The sequence below is a fragment of the Strongylocentrotus purpuratus genome, unplaced genomic scaffold (genome assembly GCF_000002235.5).
Source record: "Strongylocentrotus purpuratus isolate Spur 01 unplaced genomic scaffold, Spur_5.0 spur5_contig_758, whole genome shotgun sequence".
In the NCBI taxonomy this organism is placed as follows: domain Eukaryota; kingdom Metazoa; phylum Echinodermata; class Echinoidea; order Camarodonta; family Strongylocentrotidae; genus Strongylocentrotus; species Strongylocentrotus purpuratus.
Genome location: NW_022145456.1, coordinates 1,070 through 13,919, shown reverse-complemented (window position 1 = coordinate 13,919; position 12,850 = coordinate 1,070).

The window sequence follows — 12,850 nt, the reverse complement described above, 5'->3', positions numbered from 1 at the left end:
AAATGTATTTTGTTGATGACGTCATTTTTGTCTTTGTTTAATTGAGATTATCTCACTTATCGGTTATCAATCTTCTCCCAGATTTTGATATGTTGTAGCTGAGATAATTCTCTATCAGAAATATTTCATTTATTTTTTCTTTAAATGACGTCATCATACTTAAATATTCGATTAAAGACGACAATGCATAATTTGTCATATTTGCGTGTTATGTCTATGGGAGGTCACTTTTTTTAAAACATGAATCTGCATGACAAGGTGTTTTGACCAGTATCTCGGTTGTTATTTAACAGTTTTCTCACAAATTTTAGTATGTTGTAGCTGAGGCTATTTGCTATCTAAATATTTCCTCATTTTTTTAATCAGTTGTCAGGATCATGCTTATGCTCATCATCATCATTAACATTATCGTTTTTATCGTCATATAACATTATCATTATCATCATCATCACCTTTACTATCATGATCATCACCATGTTCATCATGATCATCATTGTTTACATGTCTATATAACTTCTCCCATTCTCAAATCTATCATAAGACTTAGACAGACCACCTTATTCGTCTTCGTGGCGAATTAAATTCTAGTTTTTTATTATTATTCTTCCTCGAATTTGTTCGCAGGATATCTCAAGACTGAATGAAGCCATTGTTATGAATCTTTCAATGATAATAGATCTTAGTCTAACTTAGAACTGCGTGACTTTTCAAAGACTCAAAGTCATCGTGACGTCATCCAGGCGCCATTTTGTAAAAATCAACTTATGATCATATCTTCATAACGGAAAGTAATTTTACATTCATATTTATCAAGATTAAGATCAATATCCGTCGGGTTAATTTGGGTTCAATAAATGCGCGCAAAAATGCGCGTACGCGTAGGCGCGCGCGTTAATGCGCGCGTAAAATTTTAAATTGCTCAAAATCGTCTTAAATTTTTTTTGCATACGTTTCAGGCCATTATAAGCATTTCATAAAAAATCACGCAAAACACGCATTTTTGCACGTTTTCGTTCGTCACGGCCGAACGAAAAATAATTTCTCCGCAAAAGCTCTTGACCGAATATTCCTCATATTTTTCCGGAAAATTTGATACCATGTTTAGCTCTTTATCACTATTAAAAACGGAATGAGCGTCCGTTCAAGATAACCGTCCGTACGCGCGATTTTTGTAATACATTGCATATATGGGCAAAAACATGCCTATGAAAAGTCCATTGGGATGAATAGGGATTGCCAATTTTTTTTTCATATTTAGATAGAGTATGAGTCGGAGGTATGATTTCATATCTCATTTGGCCATTAAGTACATCTTAACGTCATCATAATGGCCTTGGAAGTCAAAAATACAAAATTGCATATTATGACGTCATTGTATTTATGGAAAATGTAGTGTATTTCTCTCAATATTCATCGATTCTCTTTGAAATGTCGATATGTTGTAGATAAGGCAATTCTCTACAAGATCACTTTCACTAAGTTTCATTTTAATGAGGTCATCATAGTACAAAATTCAATTAAAGGCCACATGTCAGAATTTTCGTCATTTGCGTGTTATGTCTATGGAAGGTGAATTTCGTTCACATCATGAATCTACATGGCATTCATCTATGAGCACTATCTATCTTATGTGTGCTCTGTTTTCTCCCAAATTTAAGTATCTTATAGCTGAGACCATGGGCTATCAAAACGGTGTACTTTGTTTTTCGATCAGATGATGAGATCATGTCACAATTTTCAGTTGAATGTTTAAATGATGAATATGTCACGTTTGTCCTATTTGTGAAACTTAAACGTTAGCAGTGTCCTCGTATTCAATTCATGTAAGGAAACCCTTTTACTTTCTAGACTTAAAATGCATACAATGAGCGTTATAGGGAACATGAGCATTTTTCTACATTAATAACCCACTCTGTAATCATTCTTCATTTCCTTTTCATGACTTGAATAATGACGAACGTCATTCAATATTTGGTAATAATACTACAGATACTCATACTGATATCAATGATTTAAACTATTTATCCGAAAAAGAATATGAGTTTCATTTCAGTAGGTTTCTGAACTGTAAATATTATATTGAGGATTTTACGACTGAATTCAGTAACATTGACTCTCATTTCAGTATTTTACATTTCAATTCCCGTAGTTTAAACATAAATTGTAATGCTATATCCAATTTCATCTGTACTTTATGTACAGATTTCTCTGAATCTTGGATTAATGACATTACGCAACTATTATTCAATGTGTCTGGTTATTCATTTATACATTCTAATCGCCAAGTAGGATAGGGTGGAGGTGTTGGTCTATTGGTCGCTGACAATTTTTAATAAGAAATACGAAATTATGTATTTATATTATACCCATCATACAATTATGAATCACTGTTTATTGAAAGCAACTTGCCGAGACATCAGAATATTAATGTAGGTGTCATATATAGGAAACCTCAATCAAATATCAATGATTTAATCCCTGTCGTTGAAAATGTTTTTAAAAAATTTATCCTGAACATAAACAGGTTTATATAATGGGAAAATTTTAACTTTGATCTCGTAAAATTTACTGGCAAAGCTGTATGCAAGTTCTTGAGCGCAATACATTCAACAAAAATATTCCTTTAATTGATATAAGCCTTCGAGAAAGACTGACAGATCAACATCCCTCATTGATAATATATTTACAAATAATTTTGATCTGTATGATTCTTCTGGTTTGTTTTATAATGATATATTTGGTAATTTCCCAATATTTCAAATAACACAAAAACAGTTTCCTATTTATAACACTCGTATTATTAATGATGTATCTCTTAATGTTTTCAAAAGGATTTGTTCCGTAATGACTGGATAATCGTGTTGCCAATACCAAGTTCTTGTCTATTCTTATTGACGAAAACTTATCCTGGAAAAACATATCTCATATTAATAAGACAGGGTCTAGGAACTGGTGTCATCACCAAACTCCGCCATACTTTGTCTCAATCTGTTCTCCTTATGTTATACAATACACTTATATTACCGTTTCTTAGTTATTGCAACATTGTTTGGGCAAATGGATGGGTTATGGATGGGTAAAATATTAATATCTTACTCATATTTTATATTAAATCAGAACTGAAAAAAATAACTATGTACATTTTGTAATATTGATGAAAAGGAGTGTTTTGAGCTTGTTTAGTATAGGTAAACAGTTTTATCCTCTATCGAAAACCTGAAGGGGGCGCTGTGCCACTTTTATTCATGGTCATCATTCTAATATCGTCACATGAGCATACGTATCACCTAATTCGTCTAAGTGACGAATTAAAGTCTAGTTAGGTGATACGTAACGAAGTCTACGTATCACCTTTTGATTTCGTCAAGATTTTTATTATTTATTTATTAGGTGGTCTGTCTTCGACAGACTACCTATTGTTTTCGTCAGAATTTTCTTTCTTTATTTCTTTATTTTTTATTTCTTCCACTTTTTTGTTCACAGGATAACTCAAGATCCGTCCAGTCAATTTCTTTCAATTTTGGCACAGTCATAGGTCATTGCCATAAGACGTGACAGGAACCTTTTCAAGGTCATCAAGTCTTCATGACGTCATCCAGGCGCCATTTTGTGTTTTTTTTGGAAAATCTCAAATGATCATAACTTCATAACTGAAAGTCATTTCTCATTCATATTTACCATGATCAAGGTCAATATCAGTCCCGTCAATTTCAGGTCAAAAAACGCGCGCGTACGCGTACGTCCGCGCGTCAGTGCGTGCGCAAATTTCAAAATGCTCCAAATCGCCTCAAATTCATTTTGGATACGTTTCAGGCCATTTTTACGCATTTCATAAAAATCACGCAAAACACGCATTTTTGCGCGTTTTCGTTCGTAGCGGCCAAACGAAGAATAATTTTCTCGTACGTCTTTTTGACGAGGGTATTCCTTATCTTTTTCCGAACAATTTGATACCATGTTTAGCTTTTCATGACCATTATTGACGGAATTAGCGTCCGTTTAAAATACATGTCCGTACGCGCGTGATCTTGTAATACATAGCATATATGGGCAAAAACATGCCTATACAAAATCCATTATAGCTCTTTAGGAAGTCCACAAAACCCCCAATTTTTTCTCATATTTGGATAGAATATGAGTTGGAAATATGATTTTAGGTCTCATTTGGCCATCATATATATCGTGACATCATCATAATATTTCATTTTGACAAAGGCATCATGGCGTATTTTTGCGATTAAAGGAGGCATGTCAATTTTTCACATTTTGCGTGTATTCTCTATGGGACATGACTTTTTCTCAAAACTGGATTCTACATCCTGTCTTTTGCGAGCAATATCTCCGTCGTTTTAGCTTTGTTTACGCTGAACTTTGAGTATGTTGTAGCTGAGACAATAAGCTATCACAAATGTGCCCTTTATTTTTCGATCAGATGCCGGGATCATGCTCATATTTCAATTACAAAGTGGGATTTGTGCATTCCATTTTCCGTTTACGTGTAATCTCTATTGGAAATGTTTTGTATATCGGTAACGCACTTGACTTCCGACCTCGAGGTCCCTGGTTCGAGTCCGGGCGTCTCCAACAATTTTTTTTCTTCACTTTTTTTTTCTTTTTGACCATTCACTCTACCATCTCCTTTGAATATTAAAACACGTACAATCGCAAATAATGTAATAAACAACCATATTTACTTTATTATTACCCTATTATCACTAGATCCATTACTTTTTGCGTGTAATCCTTATGGGAGATGACTTTTTCTCAAATCTGGATTCTACATTCTTGTCTTTTGCGAGCAATATCGCCGTTATTTCGGCTTGATTTTTGTTGATTTTTGAGTATGTTGTAGCTGAGACTATATACTATCTAAATGTTCTCTCATTTTTTTCAGTCTGTCATCGTGGTCTGTTGATGATAATCATCAACATCATCATGATGATGATGATCATCATCATCGTCATCCCCATTACTATCAAGATCATCATCATCATCATGATCATCATTGTTTACATGTCTCTATAACTTCTCCCTTTCTCAATATAGTAAACATTTATAATACATCATAAGACTTGAAGACAGACCACCTAATTCGTCCCCATGACGAATTAAATTTCTAGTTATTATTATTATTATTATTATTATTATTTATTTTTATTTCTCCCCGTTTTTTGTTCATCGGTTAACTCAAGATCGGTTGTGTTAATTTCTTTCAATTTTCACACAGTCATAGGTCATTGTCATGAGACGTGACAGTAACCTTTTCAAGGTCATCAGGTCATCGTGACGTCATCCAGGCGCCATTTTGTGAAATCACGTTATCCATCATATCTTCATGATGCATAAGCAAAGGTCATTCATATTCATATCACATATACTTCATGTCAAGGGTCAACAAGTAATGTCATCAAAGGTCACATGAAGGTCATGACGCGCACGTACGCGCGCGTCAAAATTTTAAAATGCTCAAAATCACTTAACTATTAAACGAGAGTACGAATCAGGTCATTTTAAGCATTTCAAAATTTTCCGTCCGTACATGTCCCCGCGCGCGTTGCGCGCGCTTTTGACGCGCGGAAAAAGTCAAATTCAAAATGATTACATGATTTGGATTCCTCTTAACGTAATTGACAAGTTACATTGATTTCGGTCACTCTTCATATTTCATAAGGCCGTGAGCGTGCGTCAAAGTTCAAAATCCGCGCGTGCTGCTATAGGCAATATAATGCAAATTTCATCAAAAACATGCCATTTTAAAAATCGAAATAGCTCTTCAGATAGTCCATCGACCCCCAATTTTTATATCATGGTTGGAAAGAGCATGAGTTTGTAGATATGATTTCATACCACCCTGACTCGTACAAAGTGAAACAAAGTCATCATATTGGCATCTAAACTCAAACAAATGTTTTTTGTTGATGACGTCATTTTTGTCTTTGTTTAATTGAGATTATCTCACTTATCTGTGATCGATTTTCTCTCAGATTTTGATATGTTGTAGCTGAGATAATTTTCTATCAAAAATATGTCATTCATTTTTCATTTCGATGACGTCATCATAGTTAAATATTCCATTAATAGCGACAATGCATAATTTGTCATATTTGCGTGTTATGTCTATGGGAGGTCACTTTTTTCAAAACATGAATCTGCATAACAAGGTGTTTTGAACAGTATCTCAGTTGTTATTCAACAGTTTTCTCCCAAATTTTAATATGTTGTAGCTGAGACTATTTGCTATCTAAATATTTCCTTATTTTTTCAATCAAATGTCAGGATCATGCTTATGCTCATCATCATCATTATCGTTTTTATCATTATATAACATTATCATTATCATCATCATCATCACCTTTACTATCATGATCATCATCATGGTCATCATGATCATCATTGTTTACATGTCTATATAACTTCTCCCATTCTCAATTCTATCATAAGACTTAGACAGACCACCTTATTCGTCTTCGTGACGAATTAAATTTCTAGTTATTATTTATTTTTATTTCTCCCCGTTTTTTGTTCATCGGTTAACTCAAGATCGGTTGTGTTAATTTCTTTCAATTTTGACACAGTCATAGGTCATTGTCATGAGACGTGACAGTAACCTTTTCAAGGTCATCAGGTCATCGTGACGTCATCCAGGCGCCATTTTGTGAAATCACGTTATCCATCATATCTTCATGATGCATAAGCAAAGGTCATTCATATTCCTATCACATATACTTCAAGTCAGGGTCAACAAGTTATGTCATCAAAGGTCACATGAAGGTCATGACGCGCACGTACGCGCGCGTCAAAATTTAAAAATGCTCAAAATCACTTAACTATTAAACGAGAGTACGAATCAGGTCATTTTAAGCATTTCAAAATTTTCCGTCCGTACATGTCCCCGCGCGCGTTGCGCGCGCTCATAACGCGCGGAAAAAGTCAAATTCAAAATGTTTACATGATTTGGATTCCTCTTAACGTAATTGACAAGTTACATTGATTTCAGTCACTCTTCATATTTCATAAGGCCGTGAGCGTGCGTCAAAGTTCAAAATCCGCGCGCGCTGCTATAGGCAATATAATGCAAATTTGATCAAAACATGCCATTTTAAAAATCGAAATAGCTCTTCAGATAGTCCATCGACCCCCAATTTTTATATCATGGTTGGAAAAGCATGAGTTGTAGATATGATTTCATACCACCCTGACTCGTACAAAGTGAAACAAAGTCATCATATTGGCATCTAAACTCAAACAAATGTTTTTTGTTGATGACGTCATTTTTGTCTTTGTTTAATTGAGATTATCTCACTTATCTGTGATCGATTTTCTCTCAGATTTTGATATGTTGTAGCTGAGATAATTCTCTATCAAAAATATGTCATTCATTTTTCATTTCGATGATGTCATCATAGTTAAATATTCCATTAATAGCGACAATGCATAATTTTCCATATTTGCGTGTTATGTCTATGGGAGGTCACTTTTTTCAAAACATGAATCTGCATAACAAGGTGTTTTGACCAGTATCTCAGTTGTTATTTAACAGTTTTCTCCCAAATTTTAATATGTTGTAGCTGAGACTATTTGCTATCTAAATATTTCCTTATTTTTTCAATCAAATTTCAGGATCATGCTTATGCTCATTATCATGATTATCGTTTTTATCATTATATAACATTATCATTATCATCATCATCATCACCTTTACTATCATGATCATCATCATGGTCATCATGATCATCATTGTTTACATGTCTATATAACTTCTCCCATTCTCAATTCTATCATAAGACTTAGACAGACCACCTTATTCGTCTTCGTGACGAATTAATTTCTAGTTATTCTTTATTTTTCTTATTTCTAACCACTTTTTTGTGGACAAGATAACTTGAAAGTGGCCCGATCAAATGCCTTGAAATTTAGCACACATATGTATAGGCATATGTACAAAGCACAGAAATGTTTCCAACCTTGACCTTGACTGATGACGTCATCTAGGCGCCATTTTGTAAAATTTTACGAAAAACAACTTATGATCATATCTTCATAACCAAAAGGTATTTCTCATTCATATTTATCATGATTAAGGTCAATATCCGTCCGGTCAATCGCAGGTCAAATAACGCGCGCGTGCGCGTACGTCCGTGCGTCAATGCGCGCATAAAATTTTAAAATGCTCAATATCGTCTCAAAATCATTTTGCATACGTTTAAGGTCATTCTAAGCATTAGAATTGCCTTTATTTATCAGGTGGGCTGTACATCGTACAGACCACCTTATAATTTCGTTGAATTGCCTTTATTATTATTATTATTAAATATTTTTCTTATTTCTAACCACTTTTTTGTTTTGCAAGATAACTTGAAAATGGCTCAATCAAATAACTTTAAATTTGGCACACATATGTATAGACATATGTACAAAACACAGAAATTTTTTCAACCTTGACCTTGACTGATGACGTCATCTAGGCGCCATTTTGTAAAATTTTACGAAAATCACTCATGATCATATCTTCATAACCAAAGGCTATTTCTCATTCATATTTATCATGATCAAGGTCAATATCCGTCCGGTCAATTTCAGGTCAAAAAACGCGCGCGTGCGCGTACGTCCGCGCGTAAATGCGCGCGCAAATTTTTAAAATGCTAAAAATCGTCTCAAAATCATTTTGCATACGTTTTAGGCCATTCTAAGCATTTTTTTTAAAAAATCGCGCACACGCGCATGCGCGCGCGTTTTCGCGCGTAAAACTATTACACAACATAGATTTGCCATTTTTTTTCTTTTATAATATTCCACATATATATACAAACAAATTGATAATATGTTTGTCTCTTTATGACTATTAATAACGGAATGATCGACCGTTTAACATAAATCTCCGTGCGCGCGAGCTCTTGTAATACATAGCATATATGGGCAAAAACATACCTATACAAAATCCATTGTAGCTCTTTAGGATGCAAGGTGACCCCAATTTTTTTCATATTTTGATAGAGTATGATTCGGAGATATTGTTTCATGTCACATTTGACCTTCAATTATTTCATGACTTCATCATAATGGCCTCCGAACTCAAAATTCCAATTTGCATATTATGACGTCAGCATATTTATGGAAAATTAATTGTATCTCTGTAAATAAGGATTGATTTTCTTCCAAATTTTGAAATGTTTTAGCTGAGACAATTTTCTACAAATGATGTCATCACAATTGTTAATTTTGACAAAAGCATCATGGCGTATTTTTGTGATTAAAGGAGGCATGTCATTTTTCACATTTTGCGTGTATTCTCTATGGGACATGATTTTTTTCTCAAAACTCGATTCTACATTCCCTTCTTTCGCGAGCAATATCTACGTTGTTTTTTTGCTTCATTTACGCTGAACTTCGAGTATGTTGTAGCTGAGACAAAAAGCTATCTCAAATGTACCCTTCATTTTGTCTCAATTTTTGGTTGGATCAGCCCACCTATACTTGTTTCAAACAAGTATTACAAATCTAGTTATTCTTTATTTTTCTTATTTCTAACCACTTTTTTGTTGACAAGATAACTTAAAAATGGCTCAATCAAATGCCTTGAAATTTGGCACACATATGTAAAGATATATGTACAAGGCACAAAAATGTTTTCAACCTTGACCTTGACTGATGACGTCATCTAGGCGCCATTTTGTAAAATTTTCGGAAAAACAACCTATGATCATATCTTCATAACCAAAAGCCATTTCTCATTCATATTTATCATGATGAAGGTCATTATCCGTCCGGTCAATTTCGGGTCAAAAAACGCGCGCGTGCGCGTACGTCCGAGCGTCAGTGGCGTCAGTGTGCGCGCAAAATTTTAAAATGCTCAAAATCATCTCAAAATCATTTTGCATACGTTTTAGGCCATTTTAAGCATTTTATAAAAAATCAAGCACACGCGCATGCGCGCGCGTTTTCGCGCGTAAAACTATTACACAACATAGATTCGCCATTTTTTTCTTTTATAATATTCCACATATATATACAAACAAATTGATAGTATGTTTGTCTCTTTATGACTATTAATAACGGAATGATCGACCGTTTAACATAAATCTCCGTGCGCGCGAGCTCTTGTAATACATAGCATATATGGGCAAAAACATGCCTATGCAAAATCCATTGTAGCTCTTTAGGATGCAAGGTCACCCCAATTTTTTTTCATATTTTGATTGAGTATGAATCAGAGATATGGTTTCATGTCTCATTTGACCCTCAATTAACTCATGACGTCATCATAATGGCCTCCGAACTCAAATTTTTAATTTGCATATTATGACGTCATCATATTTTTGGAAAATTGATTGTATATACAAACATTTTGACAAAGGCATCATGGCGTATTTTTGCGATTAAAGGAGGCATGTCAATTTTTCACATTTTGCGTGTATTCTCTATGGGACATGATTTTTTTTTCTCAAAACTGGATTCTACATTCCCATCTTTCGAGAGCAACATCTCCGTCGTTTTAGCTTTGTTTTCGCTGAGCTTCGAGTATGTTGTAGCTGAGACAATAAGCTATCACACATGTCACCTTTATTTTTCAATCAGATGCCGGGATCATGCCCGTATTTCACTTGCAAAATGGGATTTGAGAATTCCATTTTCCGTTTACGTGTAATCGCTATGGGAAATGTTTTGGTATATCGTTAACGCACTTGTCTTCCGACCTCGGAATCCCATGTTCGAGTCGGCTTGCAACGAACACTCACGTATCACGTATCACGTGATCACGTGATCACGTATCACGTATTGCGCCCTTTCGTGAAACAGGTCACCCAAATCTACGAAGTGTTGGGTTACGTGACCCAACAAATAGTTATTTTGCTATATGCAATCTACGAAAGCTCACGTAAATTGACGCTGGCGTTTAAAAAAATAATGCAAATTGTCATTGAGAAGAGACTAATAGCAAAAAAGCTGCTTCAGGTCAGAATATGTTGTGTAACTCTGGCGCGGATCAAGGCCCCACCCCCCGGAAAAAAAGGAAAAAGGAAAAAACAGAAGAGAGAGAGAGAGAGAGAGAGAGATTGAAAAGAAGGGAAAGAGGAGAGAAGGGAAATGGAAGAAGAGAAAGAAACTGGGAAAAAAAGGAGATCGGGGGGGGGGGGGGGCGGGGAAGGGCCTTGCCTCCCAGTTGTTACCACCCCACCCCCGCCCCCCCCCCCACATAAAAAAATAAGAGAGAAGGAAGGACAGTGAAAGAAAAAAGGAAAAAGAGGAAGAAGAGAAAAAATAAGGGATATCGGTTACAAGTTTCCCGCCAACAGGTTGTAGTTCGGTGGGGGCCGGGGGGGGGGGGGGGGCTCTTGCCCCCCGCCCCCCAAAAATGGGGGAAGGAAAAGAAAAGGGTGAAAAGAGGGGGAACAGTTGCGATTAATCCCGCCAACAACCTGTTGATCGGGGGCCGAAAGGGCCTTACATCCCCCTTGCAAACCTGAAACAGAGAGAAGGAAGGGAAAGGAAAGGAAAAAAAGAGAAATGAAAGGAAAATGGGAGATAAAGGGAAGGAAAAAAAGAGGAAGAAGAGAACAAAATAAGGGGGATATCAGTAACAAGTTTCCCGCCAACAAGTTGTGGATCGGGTGTGCATGGTGGGGCAAAATGACCTTGCCTCCTCCCCCTCTCCCTTCCCCACTAAACTTAAAAGAAAGAGAAGGGAAAAAATAAGAGAGAAGGAAAGAAATGGAAAGAAAAAAGGAAAAGAGGAGATAAAGGGAAGAAAATTGGAGACGAATAAAAGAAAAGAAGGGGAAATAGATCATTTGCGGTTAATCCCTCCAACAATGTGTGTAAAAGGTTGGGGGCCGAAAGGACCTTGCCCCCCCCCTCCCCCCCCCCCAGCAAACTTAAAAGAAAAAAAAGAGAAAGAAGAAAAGTAGGGGAGATCAGTTGCGATTTTTTCCGCCAACAAGAGGGGGGGGGGGGGCTCGGAGGAAATAAAATTTAATCGTGGTTTATTTCTAATTCCATAACGGTGGTTTACACATAATACTGAAATGTCATAATTTTCCGAGATTTGTTCTCATTCTTTAGTAAATTATTCTTTTTTATACGTTTGTTGTAAAATGACAAATTCCTAAATTTACAGCCAGGCAAGAAATATGCCTCTTGAGATGCATACATGTCAGGGCCCGCGGAACGGCGGGGATCAGGAGCTTCCAGCTCCCTCCCCCACCCCCGAATTTTTTGAAAAAGCATATTAAAGAGAAATAGAAAGAAAGAGAGCAAGAAAGACAAAGTAGTTAAAGTAATTAAACGCCTAAAACGGGGGCTTTGCCCCCGGGACCCAACTAAGGGCCCTAAGGTGAGCCCTTGATACTCATCCGACCGTAATTTAGTGCCTAAAACCCTTGAGCTTGTGGGGGCTCCGCCCGCTGGACCTCACGCAAATCAGTGTCTTGCCAGTGTCACAAATAAGGTATACAAATATGTTCATCTGACCGTAATCAAATGCCTAAAACCTCAGAGTTTCCGGGGTTTCCACACCCTCGACCCCACCAGGGGCCCTAAGGCGGGACCCTGAATGCTTATCTGACCGTAATTTATTGCCTTACAAGGTATCAAAATATGTTCATCTGACAGCAGGCGCGTAGCTAGGGGCGGTGGGGGCGCCCCCCCCCCCTAAAAAAAAAGCCGGCCACAAAAAAGAGAGGATAGTAAAGGAAGAGGACGTAGGAAGAAAAGGGAGCAGACAAAAACACTTTTGAAATTCAGACAAAGATTAAGAGTCGAAAACGGTACAACGATTGTCTTCTTTCTCTAATAATTTAATGAAATATCAAAGCCTTCGCGCAGGAGGGGGGACTGAACTGAGACAAGGATT